We start from the raw sequence: 12098 nt of genomic DNA on the forward strand, positions 1-12098 counted from the left end.
CTAAACTGAGGTCACAGCTGGGTGTGGTGGCTCATGCCTGCAATCCCAGATACTCAGGGAACAAAGATCACGCCAAACTGGGCAAAGAGTTCAAGAAACTCCATCTCAAAAAACAAAGCTAAGATAGTGATGCATATTTGTCATCCCAGCCCTGTAGGACATAAATAGGAGGATTGCAGTCCAGGCCATCCTAGGCATAAACTGAAGACCCTATTTGGAAAATAACTAAAACAAAAAGGGCAGATTCAAGATGGCAGCCAGCAGGAGGCTGATGAAGGAGCTTGAAAGAGATTCAAAAATGTGGAATGAAAAACTTCCGTAACATCCAAGTTGATGAAGCTAATTTATTGACTTGGCAAGGGCTTAGTGTTCCTGAAAACCCTCCCTATGATCAGGGGGCCTTCAGAATTGAAATCAACTTTCCAGCAGAGTATCCATTCAAACCACCGAAGATCATATTTAAGACAAAGATCTATCACCCCAACGTTGATGAAAAAGGGCAGGTCTTGTCTGCCCATCATTAGTGCTGAGAACTGGAAGCCAGCAACCAAGACTGACTAAGTAATCCAGTCCCTCATGGCACTGGTGAATGACCCCCCCCAGCCCGAGCACCCTCTCCGGGCTGACCTAGCTGAAGAATACTCTAAGGACCATTAAAAATTCTGTAAGAACGATGAAGAGTTTACAAAGAAATATGGGGGAAAGAGACCTGTGGACTAAAATCTGCCATGAACGATTCCAGCATTCATTTTCCTCTCCTGCCTTTGCAGCTCCCACTTCCTTACATTTAGTTTATTTTTCAAGTAATTCACTTCCCCCAGGCCCATATCTTATCCCTCTATAACGTGGCACACTTCTGTCACACTGCCCTGTGGGAACTGGTTCAGACTTTTCCTGATTCCAGCTTATAACATCCTTTAAAAAAAAAAAATTGCAATACAAGCAAACATCCACACTCCACGCACATACCTCCTCTCTTTAAAAAATAATAATTAAAAAAAACAGAAAGGCCACCCAAAGAGAAGCTTAGCTCCTGCATAAAATCCTGGTTGTTTCCACAGTACTGTGGATTGAATGGGCAAAAGCTCCACTGTTTGTATGTGGCCAGGTCTGTGGTGATCCTGGAGTTAGGGCCTGTCTGTTGAGAATGCTGTGCACTTGTGTGATGAATTTCTCACCAGAAAGCTCTCAAAGGTCAGCATCCCTTCAGGCAGCCATGTTAGAAGATCCACTGGTCATCATAAAGCAAAAGCCAGAATATTCTTTTGAAGTTCCAAGCTCCTCTACCACCAAGCTCCTCTCCCATCTGAATGGGCCACAGAGCTCTCCAACTCAGTGCGGCAGTCCCACCACAGCCCTCCCTTGGCAGATTAGACCCTGTGCAGAATTGGAATTGGTGGGACTGGGCTTTGTGGCCAGCACCAGTCTGGGGTCGCTCGGGTTCCTACTGGCCTCTTCCTTCGGAGCAGCTGCCAGCCCAGCCCAGGAACAAGATGGCCTTTCCTGTCTTTAGACTCACAGCCTTTGCAGAGTCAAGCTCACTTGAAGCTCACTCAATACCCTTTCAACGTGTTTTATCTTGTTTTGATTGCCTTTTTTGTAGAAATAAAAAATGGACCTTAGAATTTATCATCCAAAAAAAATTTTTTTAAAAAAGGGCTAAGGGCTTGGCTCCAGTGATACAGTACCTATCTAGCAAGTGTAAAGCCCTAAGTCCAAACTTAGTACTACCAAAAAAATAAATAAAGACTGGGGTTGTCAGTTACTTGGATTGGTTTATAGTTTGCTTTCTTTAGAAAATTTCTTTTAAAAAGCCAGATGCTGGTGGCTCACACTTGTGAAATCCTAGCTACTCAGGAGCCTGGATCTGAGGATGGTGGTTCAAAGCCAGCCTAGGCAGGAAAGTTTGTGAGACTCTTATTTCCAATTAACTATCAAAAAAACCAGACGTAGAGCTGTGGCTAAAAGTGATAGAGCACTACCTTGAGCAAAAGAGCTCAAGGACAGTGCCCAGGTACTAAGTTTAAGCCCCACAACTGACAAAAAAAAAATCTGTTAAAGGAGATTAAAAGTAGGATCTTGTGTACACAAAAAAATAGAATTAAATATGTATTTTGTGGTACTTCCTCCACCTCTTAAGGAGATAAATAATAATTTATCCTCCATGAGAAAAGAATCTAACAACTGACACACCACATGGTTTGGGAAGGTTGGAAAAAATTACATAAAAATATCTTCTCAGCAGAAGATACAAAAGAAAATTTTATATTTAATGATTTTTGCTTGGGGTTTTTTTTGTTTTTGCTTGTTGTTTCTTGTACCAGTCCTGAGACTTGAACTCAGGGTCTGGGTGCTATTCCTAGCTTCTTTTGCTCACAGCTAGTGCTCTTCCATTTGAGCCACAGCTTCACTTCTGGATTTTTTTTTCAATAGCTTATTTGATGTAAGAGCCTCACTGACTTTTCTGCCTGGACTGACTTTGAACCATGATCCTCAGATCTCAGCCTCCTGAGTAGCTAGGATTACAGGCGTGAGCCATTGGCAAATGGTAATGTTTATGAGTTAATGATTACTTTATTGCATATCAACTTTCTCAGCTTCTTTTTTTCACTCTCATGAAATGTGACTAGTTACAATGGAGGATGCCTGAAGTAGAAACTCAGAGATGTAGAAGAAATTCTATAAGGCATGATTTTCTTTTTGAGTTGCACTTACCAATTAAAAATTGTTTGTGTCTAGCATCTTATCTATATTGTCCTTGATCCTGAAATTTTACATTTTTACTTTCTCATTTTGACTTACTATGATTTTTAAATTCCTTCAGACTTCGGAATGGTTTAGAGGATGGAGAGATAAAGGGATGTGTTCATATAGTGGGTGGGTGGATGGGTGGAGGCATGCGTGCATGCATGGATAGATGTGGATAAATGTTAGATAGATAGAAGAATGGGTCTATAAATGGGGTACCCAGGTAGATAAATGAACATGGAATGGCTATGCACAGAAAGAAAATGCTGCTGGCGCTAGCACATAGCACAATGAAGAATATAGTGCCACATGGAAAGTGCAAAAATTACATACAGATCCTAGTGCTGCAGGAATTCAGCAGCGTTAATGAGAGATGATGGGACTGATAGAGAAGTGTTAAGTCTTTTCATCTATACTCCCTGAACTCCAATGCTACATTAATCACAAAGATTTTTTTCCTTCCCTATATTAAGACTATGCTAAAGAAAAAGCACATGTTCCCTCTCACTTTTGCTTTCTCTCCTCTTCCCTACATCCCTCCCTCCTCTCTCCATCCATGTATTTTCAAATTTTTGCCACCTACTTCAAACCCTCCATTTTAATTCATCTTGACTAATAGAAGATTGCATCTCTTCACAGAGAAATTGTGGAAATTAGACATAAATTTCATCTATCTCTTGTCAGTTCCAATGAGTACATTTCCATCATTGATTTTCTTGGCCTCCCTGAGGCCTTTGACACTGATCTCTGTTTCTTCCTTGGCTGGTATAATCTTGATGCTCTTCTTTTTGGAGTTCTCCCTTACTTATATGACTCTTCCCTTTCACGAGGTCTTCCTTCTCAGTGCATATTTGCTGTTTTTGTTAGGGAGCAATGGCTACAATGATGCGGTGTAACAAACGGTCCCAAAGCTCAGATAGAAACAATAACAAGCATTTATTGTCATGCTTTCAAACCTGCAGGTGAACAGTAATTCAGCCAAAGTCAGGTGTATTCCTTCACTCCACGGGTCACCCAGGCCAGGTGGGCTTAGATGCACTCTTCCTGTTTTTATTCTGTTCCCAGCCTGAGAAAACATTAGGCACTGGAGCCGTGTCTCTCTGAGAGGGAATAAAAATCACTAATTCATAAGAGAGGAGGCCCAAATGCCCAAGGACTTTTCACACATCTTCCGGTTAACATTCCATTAGCAAAAGCCATTCACATGGCCCAGCCAAATGCCAACGTATAGACGAGCAGCTCATTCATCATAAAAGCACTGCAAGAATGCTGATACATAATTGTATTACCAGAAAGTGAAGAATTTGGCATCATAATTCAGTTTTGTCTTCCAAGATTCTTTCTTGGGCTTCCCCTCCCCTCCTTAGCTCCTTCCTACATTCTCATCCATATCTATTATGTTAATAATCCCAAATTTATGTAGCTTCTATACAGATTTTTCTTGCTGATCTCCAGACCTGTATAACCAGTTGTCAAATGTCTAGTTAGAAATTCCATAGTCATCTGAAATGCAAGATAAAAATCCAAAGGTAAAGAATTGTTTATCTTATCTCTCTAAAGAACCTAACACATGACTCTAGTCCAATTACTATTTGGTAAGGGTTGTTAGGTGTCAAGCTCTATTCTGGGACAAGAAATAAGATTCCTTCCTTCCCAACCACCTCCCCCCATCATAGACTTGAGGAAATAATGTTATCATATATTTCTCAAACTGGTTTGGATGACTTCTTAGAAACCTTCATGGGGCTTTTGTTTTTACATGCTTGTTAAATAAACCTAAATTTCCATGAGCCAATTTGGGTTACATAGTCATCACCGTATTCCTACAAATAATGGGGAAGAGGAATTTATGGCAGGGGTTCAACGTGTGCACCTCTGTGGCAACAGTCTATGCAGGGGGTGGAAAGCTCCGCCGGCTGTCATCTCTGCGACCGGGGTTGATGTGCAGTGATTCACTTGAGCTCCTCCAGGCTGACAGCTGGGAGGGAAAGCCAAGAGGGGTGAGCACAAAGGTGAACCATGAGGATGAGCTAGGGCTCACGTCTTCCTCTCAGTATCTCAACTCTGCTGCCCTAGGCAGCTGCTGGAGTTCCTTCCCACACAGCTGTGCACCCCACATGGCTTGCTACCTGAGGAAGCCGATGGAGCAGATGTGGTGAGACCAGGAGGAACCACAGGTCTGAATGCTGCCATTCACCAGGTAAGCTAGCACACCACACCAGTGTGTAGTATGACTCCCTTCGGCTTCCCAACTCTTGGGCAAAATACTATGTGGCCAATGCTAATTCAAAATCACACAGGAGCAAGGCACTAGTGGTTCATGCCTGGAGTCCTAGCTAATCAGGAGGCTGAGATCTGAGGATCACAGTTAGAAGCCAGCCTGGGTAGCAAAGTCCATGAGACTCTCATCTCCAATCAACCACTAAAAAGTCAGAATTGGAGGTGTGGCTTAAGCATAGAGCACTAGCCTTGAGCAAAAGAAGCTCAGGGACAGCATCCAGGCCATGAGCTCAAGCTTCAGGGCCAGCACTTCCCCCCAGCCCCCCCTCCTCCGCCAAAAATCCAGGCTGCTTGGTGGAGAACAAAGATATTATGGAATATGAAAGATTTTTATTAGCATATACTAGTTGTACAAGGGGTTTCATGATGCTATTTCCACAGACATACAATGTACCTCTGCCAATTCTCCTCCTTACCCTTCCTTGTACTTCCTCTCCTTTTTCTTAAAATAATGTCAACAGATTGTATTGTTCCATTCTCATATATGCAAAATAAACCACAACTATATTCTATTCATCTTCATTCACTCTGTCCATTGATCCTCTCCCCTCCTACTGGTGTCTCTCTCTCTCTCTCTCTCTCTCACACACACACACAATAGCCTGTCTTATCATTTTTTTCATTTTTTAGCATATATTAATTGCACAAAGGAGTTTCACCATAGTAATTCATGGGTACATTTATTATTAATTTAATCACATTAACCTCCTTTATGGCTCTGGAACCTGATTAAATGATAAATCAATCTACAAATCCCAAGTGTCAAGTATTTTTAATTATTTGTAGCAAAGCTATTACCTACAGATGAGAGAACTTAAAAAAAAAAAAAAAAACAGGCCAGGCACCAGAGTCTCAGGTCTGCACTCTTAACTACTCGGGAAGCTGAGATCTGAGGATGGAGGTTCAAAGTCAGCTCTGGCAAGAAAGTCCGTGAGACTCTTAGCTTCGATAAACGACTCACAAAAAGCTAGAAGTGGTGCTGTGGCTCAAGTGGTGCAGCGCTAGCCTTGAGCACAAAGAGGCTCAGGAACAGTGCACAGGCCCTGAGTTCAAGTCCCAGGACTGGCCAAATAATTAATTAATTAACTAATTAATTAATACCAATCCTGGGGCTTGAACTAAGGGCCTGAGGGCTATCGCTGAGCTTCTTTGGCTCAAGACTATTGCTTTACCACTGGAACCACCACTGTACGTCTGGCTTTTTGGTAGTTAATTGAAGAGTCTCACAGATGTTTCTGCCCAGGCCAGCTTGGAACTGTGATCCTCAGATCTCAGCCTTCTGAGTAGCTGGAAATATAGACATGAGCTTCCCACACCAGGTGAGAACCCATTTTTCCCTATGAACTAACTTCAGGCCTCAGGGAGTGACTTACTGGACTTTTCACAGTAATCCAGAGCTTAAGGGATCAACTTACTCTCCGAGAAGCTCACCACTTTCACTGAGGTTTTCACACATATTCTGAAGAAGCCGCCAATTACTTCACTATATGAAGTAGGATGACATGTCACATGGGAAGGAGGCTTTGTGGGGAACACTGAAGGATGCAGGCGATACTGCTGCTGGCAAGCCCCAAGGCATGACCACTGCTGGATAAAGTTCATAGTAGAGGTTGACCTGCCTTGCACCTAAACCCATACTTTTTTTTTTAACCCATTTCCCCTTTTGCCCCCTTTCCCATCATCCATTCATTCTTTAGCCTAGTTGTAAGGAAAGAAGCCAATAAACTAATTCACACGAAGGTGTAAAAACCTGATAAGACAGCTGGGGGATATTAACAAGGCCATAAGCCAAGGAAAAACATCCCAGCCCTGAGATTAGAGGAAATCTGGAGAGCCAATAAGGGAGGAAATAAGCTCTCCCAGTGCCCCCAAATTCATCCAGTACTCATTTAGAGCCTGCCCCATTCCCCATCCATCACACAGGACTCGCAGGTGGCAAGAATGACCAACATCCATCTTGCAGTGCCCTGCACTCAGTGCTTCCCCTGTACTCCAGAAGTGGAGGACATGCCAGCCCACGAGCATTCCTCACTTCCTATGAAAAATGTCAGTGTTCCAATGAATTACAGGCCAATCCTATCCCTTCCTGTATACTGCTTTGTCTAAACCATAGCAGCAAGCTCAAAATACCCTTTGAAACTTCTCCTACTACTGAAACTTCTGTCCAAAACTAAGGAAGATAGACAATATGCAAGAAAGAAAGAAGGAAGGAAGGAAGGAAGGAAGGAAGGAAGGAAGGAAGGAAGGAAGGAAGGAAGGAAGAAAGAAAGAAGAGAGAGGAAGAAAGGAAAGAAGGAAGGAAGAAAGAAAGAAAGGAAAGAGAGAAAGAAAGAAAGAAAGAAAGAAAGAAAGAAAGAAAGAAAGAAAGAAAGAAAGAAAGAAAGAAAGAAAGAGAAAGAAAGAAAGAAAGAAAGAAAGAAAGAAAGAAAGAAAGAAAGAAAGAAAGAAAGAAAGAAAGAAAGAAAGAAAGAAAGAAAGAAAGAAAGAAAGAAAGATGAGGAAGGAGGGAAGGAAGGAAGGAAGGAAGGAAGGAAGGAAGGAAGGAAGATGAAGATAGACAGATAATAGAAATACAAAGTAACCTAAGCCTTTCAGCCCAAATCTTGGGCTCTCACATACCATGCAAAACTGTGCTTCTAGCCCTTAAGATTCCCAAAGAAACATCTTAATGGTTGGGCCCTGAAGGGTTACTACCCTGTTATCTACCCTCCTCTATAGCGTGAACCCCCCTTCACCCCAAGCCCTAAAGCAGTTCAGATGCACTTTAGTGTCAAGAGAGCTCTGCATGGGGCCTCAGTTTCCTGGAGCCAAAGGCAAAAATAAAGCTAAGAAATTGTTTGCAAGAGCTTAAAATAACCCCCTTTGGCAAAGCTAAACTGCACTTTCAGAGACAGCGGAGCAGCAGGAGAAAGGAAGAATATTCAGCCAGCAGCCCAGAAATATACATCCTGCTTTACGCAGCAGCATAACACCCTCCCTTGGAGAGCATCTCCGCGGGCCAGCCAGTCATCCTGCTGTTTTATCTTTCACCCACCCATCATCCTTTTAACTAGTCAGCCCAATAGCAAAAGACCAAGACAGGGTGGCAAAGAGAGAAGAGCTTTGAGTGTAATATAATCTGACTTCAGAAACCACAGCCAGGAGACAAAGACATCAGTAGAGAGAGTTTTTCTTTTAGAATGATCAAATTTGACTCATCACGAAATCCTCTGATGTAAGCATGTCCCGGAGGATTGCAACACAAAAGCTAGATGGGCCAACTTCTTCCTCACTAGACAAGACTCACCCTGTCCCTTGGGCAACCTGCAACCAAAAAAAGAAAGAAAGAAAGAAAAACAAAAAAAGGAAAAGAAAAAGTTTGCACTTTGCCTTAAAGGGGGTTAAGGAATGGGAAAGCAAGAAAGACAGGAATGGAGGACCTGATCCACCACCCCACCCCACCCCCTCCCAGTCGGAATCCTACCCCATGCCAGCCAGGGCACTGAACCAAGCCACTTGGATGGAGGGCCAGCATTTCCACGCAACTCCAACATCACAACATCCGCGCTTCCCTGCTATAGGCACAGAATCCACATGATGCACCAGCAAGCGCAGACACTTGTGTGTTTGCCAAACCCTTGGGCAAGCTGGATCCGGTCTCCATTATTTAATTTGATTCTGGGCTTCTAGCTACAATGGTGGATAAAGTCCAAGCCCTAATAAATCTCCATGTTTTGAATGGTTCCCAGGAACTTGAGTTCGTTCTAGTACCTTCATCCAGTTGATGCCCTGGAGGTGTCCCTGTAGAGTGTGCCAGGGTTTTAGACACTAGCATTGCTTGTCTTCTGCACATCTGAGCAGAAGCTGGCATTAGCAGCCTCAAACCAGGGCTTTTGAAAGGTGAGGAACCATAGCAGTAGACTCTCAGACTAAACTTTCAAACTTAGATGCATTCTTTCTCTCCAGTGGTCCGATTAAAGATTAAACTTTGTCCTAACTAAAAGCTGTTTATATTTAACCATCATCCATCCCAAAACTTTTGTTTCTCTTCTTTCGTGCCAGTATTGGGGCTTGAACTCGGAGCTTGGGTAAGGAATAGCACTCAATTTTTGGTTCATCCTAATGTCCTCACTGCCCAGCACTAGGTCCGCGCACCATGTACAAATGACAAAACTTTGCTGAACCGAATTATCCTTGCTGACAATAAGGTCCATGTTGCAGATCACTTATTTCCTTTGGTGAAACTCGCTTGAGCATTATGTTATATTTACTGCTATGCCATACCACAAATTTGAAGAGAACGAGAGCCATCATAATTAACCAACAAATAACATACTCATGGAATAAATATGGTGAGAGAAATCATTAATTTCTGAGAATCACAAAAGTTAGATGAATTAATTTGTCTTCTTATTTTATAGTTACTATCACCTGTATGTAACTGTAACCCCTCTGTACATCAGCTTTACAATAAAATTTAAATTTAAAAATAAAAAAAATTTAAAATGAAATTATTATTTACCACTATCACTATGTTGTCACTATTACTAACAAGGTTGCAGAATGATATTTGTATGTTTCTCCATGTCTATGTATGTATTGGCAGTATCGAGATTTGAACTCAGGGCTTCTCACTTGCTAGGGAGGTACTCTGCTACTTGAGCCACGTCCCCAGCCCTTTCTGGCTCTGATTATTTTAAGATAAAATCTGGGCAGCAACCCTCTGATTCACACTTCCTACCCTAGTTGAGAAGACAGGCAAATACCACCACACTCAGTTTTTTCTGTGAAGAGGAAGTCTTACATACTTCTTTGCCTGGGCTAGCCTGAGACACCAATCCTGCCTTTCTTATCTCAGCCTTCCTAATTGCTAAGATGACAAACACAAACCACCACATCCATCTAATCTATATTCCTATAGATTATAATAGACACAAGGGAGAGTCCCCCTGCCTGCCCCACCCCCAAAAGAGCCAAAGCTTTAGTACAAAGTTGAAGAATGATTGACTGGCTAACTAGTTGTTTACTGAACTGGCAGGGCTACTTAATAAGCTTGTTTCAGTGGCAAAGGCTTTCCTGAAATTATCAGCATGTGATTGTCAGCATCTGATCTCGGGAGTGGGTTGCCCAGCAGTCCGGACACGGGCACATCTGGGGTCAGATGCATCGCGAAGCAATTTGCCTCTCTCCAACACGCTAGGCAGTTGGCTGGGCCAAATTGTTCCCATGGATACCCCTGCTATTAAGAATTACATGAAGTCTATGCGCCGTTTGATTAATTACTGACAAACACAAATTGATGAACAGCACTAGAAAACAGTAAGTTCCTGCATGGAGGTGAAGATTTGATGCAAATCAACGGCCCATGAAGCAGATACGATGATGCAATTCATTAAATAAACAATGTTCTACAGTAAGTTTTTTTTTAAAAAAATAGAACTTGGATGACATCTTAAATATACACCATTCTAATTTTACCCAAGCTAAATAATTATATGCTATTATAATAATACACACTATTACTAGGTAATCATAGGGCTGTATTCATATACTAAGCACTTTACAAACTACAAGTACAATGGCGTTCGCAGTAATGTTATCCATCAAGTCTGTAAGAAGTTTGCTGCCTCCCTTTATCACATGCTCACATGCCCTGAGCACAATTAAAATTTTGCAAATATCTTTTGGGATTAAAAAAAAAAAATCACAAGGGCTGGGAAGGTGGCTCAGTGGTAGAGCGTTTGCCTTGCATGCCTGAGGCCCTGGGTTCCATTCCTCAGTACCACATAAGCAAAAAGAAAAAAGTCGGAAGTGGCGCTGTGGCTCAAGTGGTAGAGCGCTAGCCTTGAGCTGAAGAGCTGAGGGACAGTACCCAGGCCCAGAGTTCAGGCCCCAGGACCAGACCCAAAAAAAAAAAGTCACAAAAAGATAAATAACTGAACAGGAAAGAAACCATGTGAGAGGTGTTTGTCATTAGCAAAAAAATGTTGGTTTATATGGGGGGCAGAGAAGTATGAATTCAGGAGTCAAACTCTGGGATTTGAACTCTGGTTTTCATGGATGAGCTATAGGAGCTTGGGCAAATAACATCACCACTCTTTCCTTCAGAAAGCAGATGCCAATGTTACCTGTGGTAGATCATGCATGTACAAATACCTCCATCATGCAGGAAAGACTATAAATGCTCGGCAGTTTCTCACTGGTTTCTTATAGAGAGTTAGGTAGGGGGATTTGCCTATTTCATTTCTCTAGCTCTCCATTGGTTCATAGTTTTGGTACTACCTCCACTTCCTCACATTCTCCCACATGGTCTGGCCGTTCTTGCATTTTTGCATTCCACCCCACTTATTATGGGGGTCAAATGAAATTTGTGACCTAGAGAGCTGTGATTTCATGAGTCAAAAGGGGAGCTGGTGGTTCACAGCTATAATCCTAGCTACTCAGGAGGCTGAGATCTGAGGGTTCCAGTTCAAAGGCATCCTGGGCAGGAAAGTCTGTGAGACTCTTATCTGCAATTAGTCACCCCAAAACCAGAAGTGGATTTATGGCTCAAGTGGTAGAACATTAGCCTTGAGCAAAAAGGCTTAGAGAGCGAGCCCAGGCCCTGAGTTCAATCCCCAAGACTGACAAAAAAAAAAAAAGCGGGGATGGGAGCATCCTACAAATGAGGGAAGTCGTTTATGAGGGTCTAGATTTGTGGTTTAACTTGGTATCCTAAGACAGTATCAGAAAAAGGTGGTCTGTGAGGTTCCAGCACTAAATCTTATATATCTCCTATATCATACATCTCATGCCATATATATTTATATATCATATTTCACATTTCATATCACACACAGCTGAACAATCTGACTGCCTTCATTCAGTACACAGGCATGGTGCACTGGCTCCATGGGAGACAGCAAGGAACATTTTGCATGTTTAACCTAACTAGACAAGGGTGCAAGGTACCTTCCTTTATGGGGAACTCAGAGCCTTTTAATGTCAAAAGTTCCACTTGTGCTGAGAATATACTTGCCCTACTTTAGAAGCTCTGGAACTTTCTCAGACTACAAAAAAAGGAATGACAACTTTAAAACTGAAAGTTCTTC

At 42.3% G+C, this 12098-nt stretch overlaps 1 pseudogene; it reads left to right on the top strand.

The window, feature by feature from the left end:
• Positions 1 to 250: 250 nt before the first annotated feature.
• Positions 251 to 720, top strand: LOC122106355 (annotated as a pseudogene).
• Positions 721 to 12098: the final 11378 nt, after the last annotated feature.

Source organism: Dipodomys spectabilis, unplaced genomic scaffold, assembly GCF_019054845.1.
Source record: "Dipodomys spectabilis isolate Male_0828 unplaced genomic scaffold, ASM1905484v1 ptg000039l, whole genome shotgun sequence".
NCBI lineage: Eukaryota > Metazoa > Chordata > Mammalia > Rodentia > Heteromyidae > Dipodomys > Dipodomys spectabilis.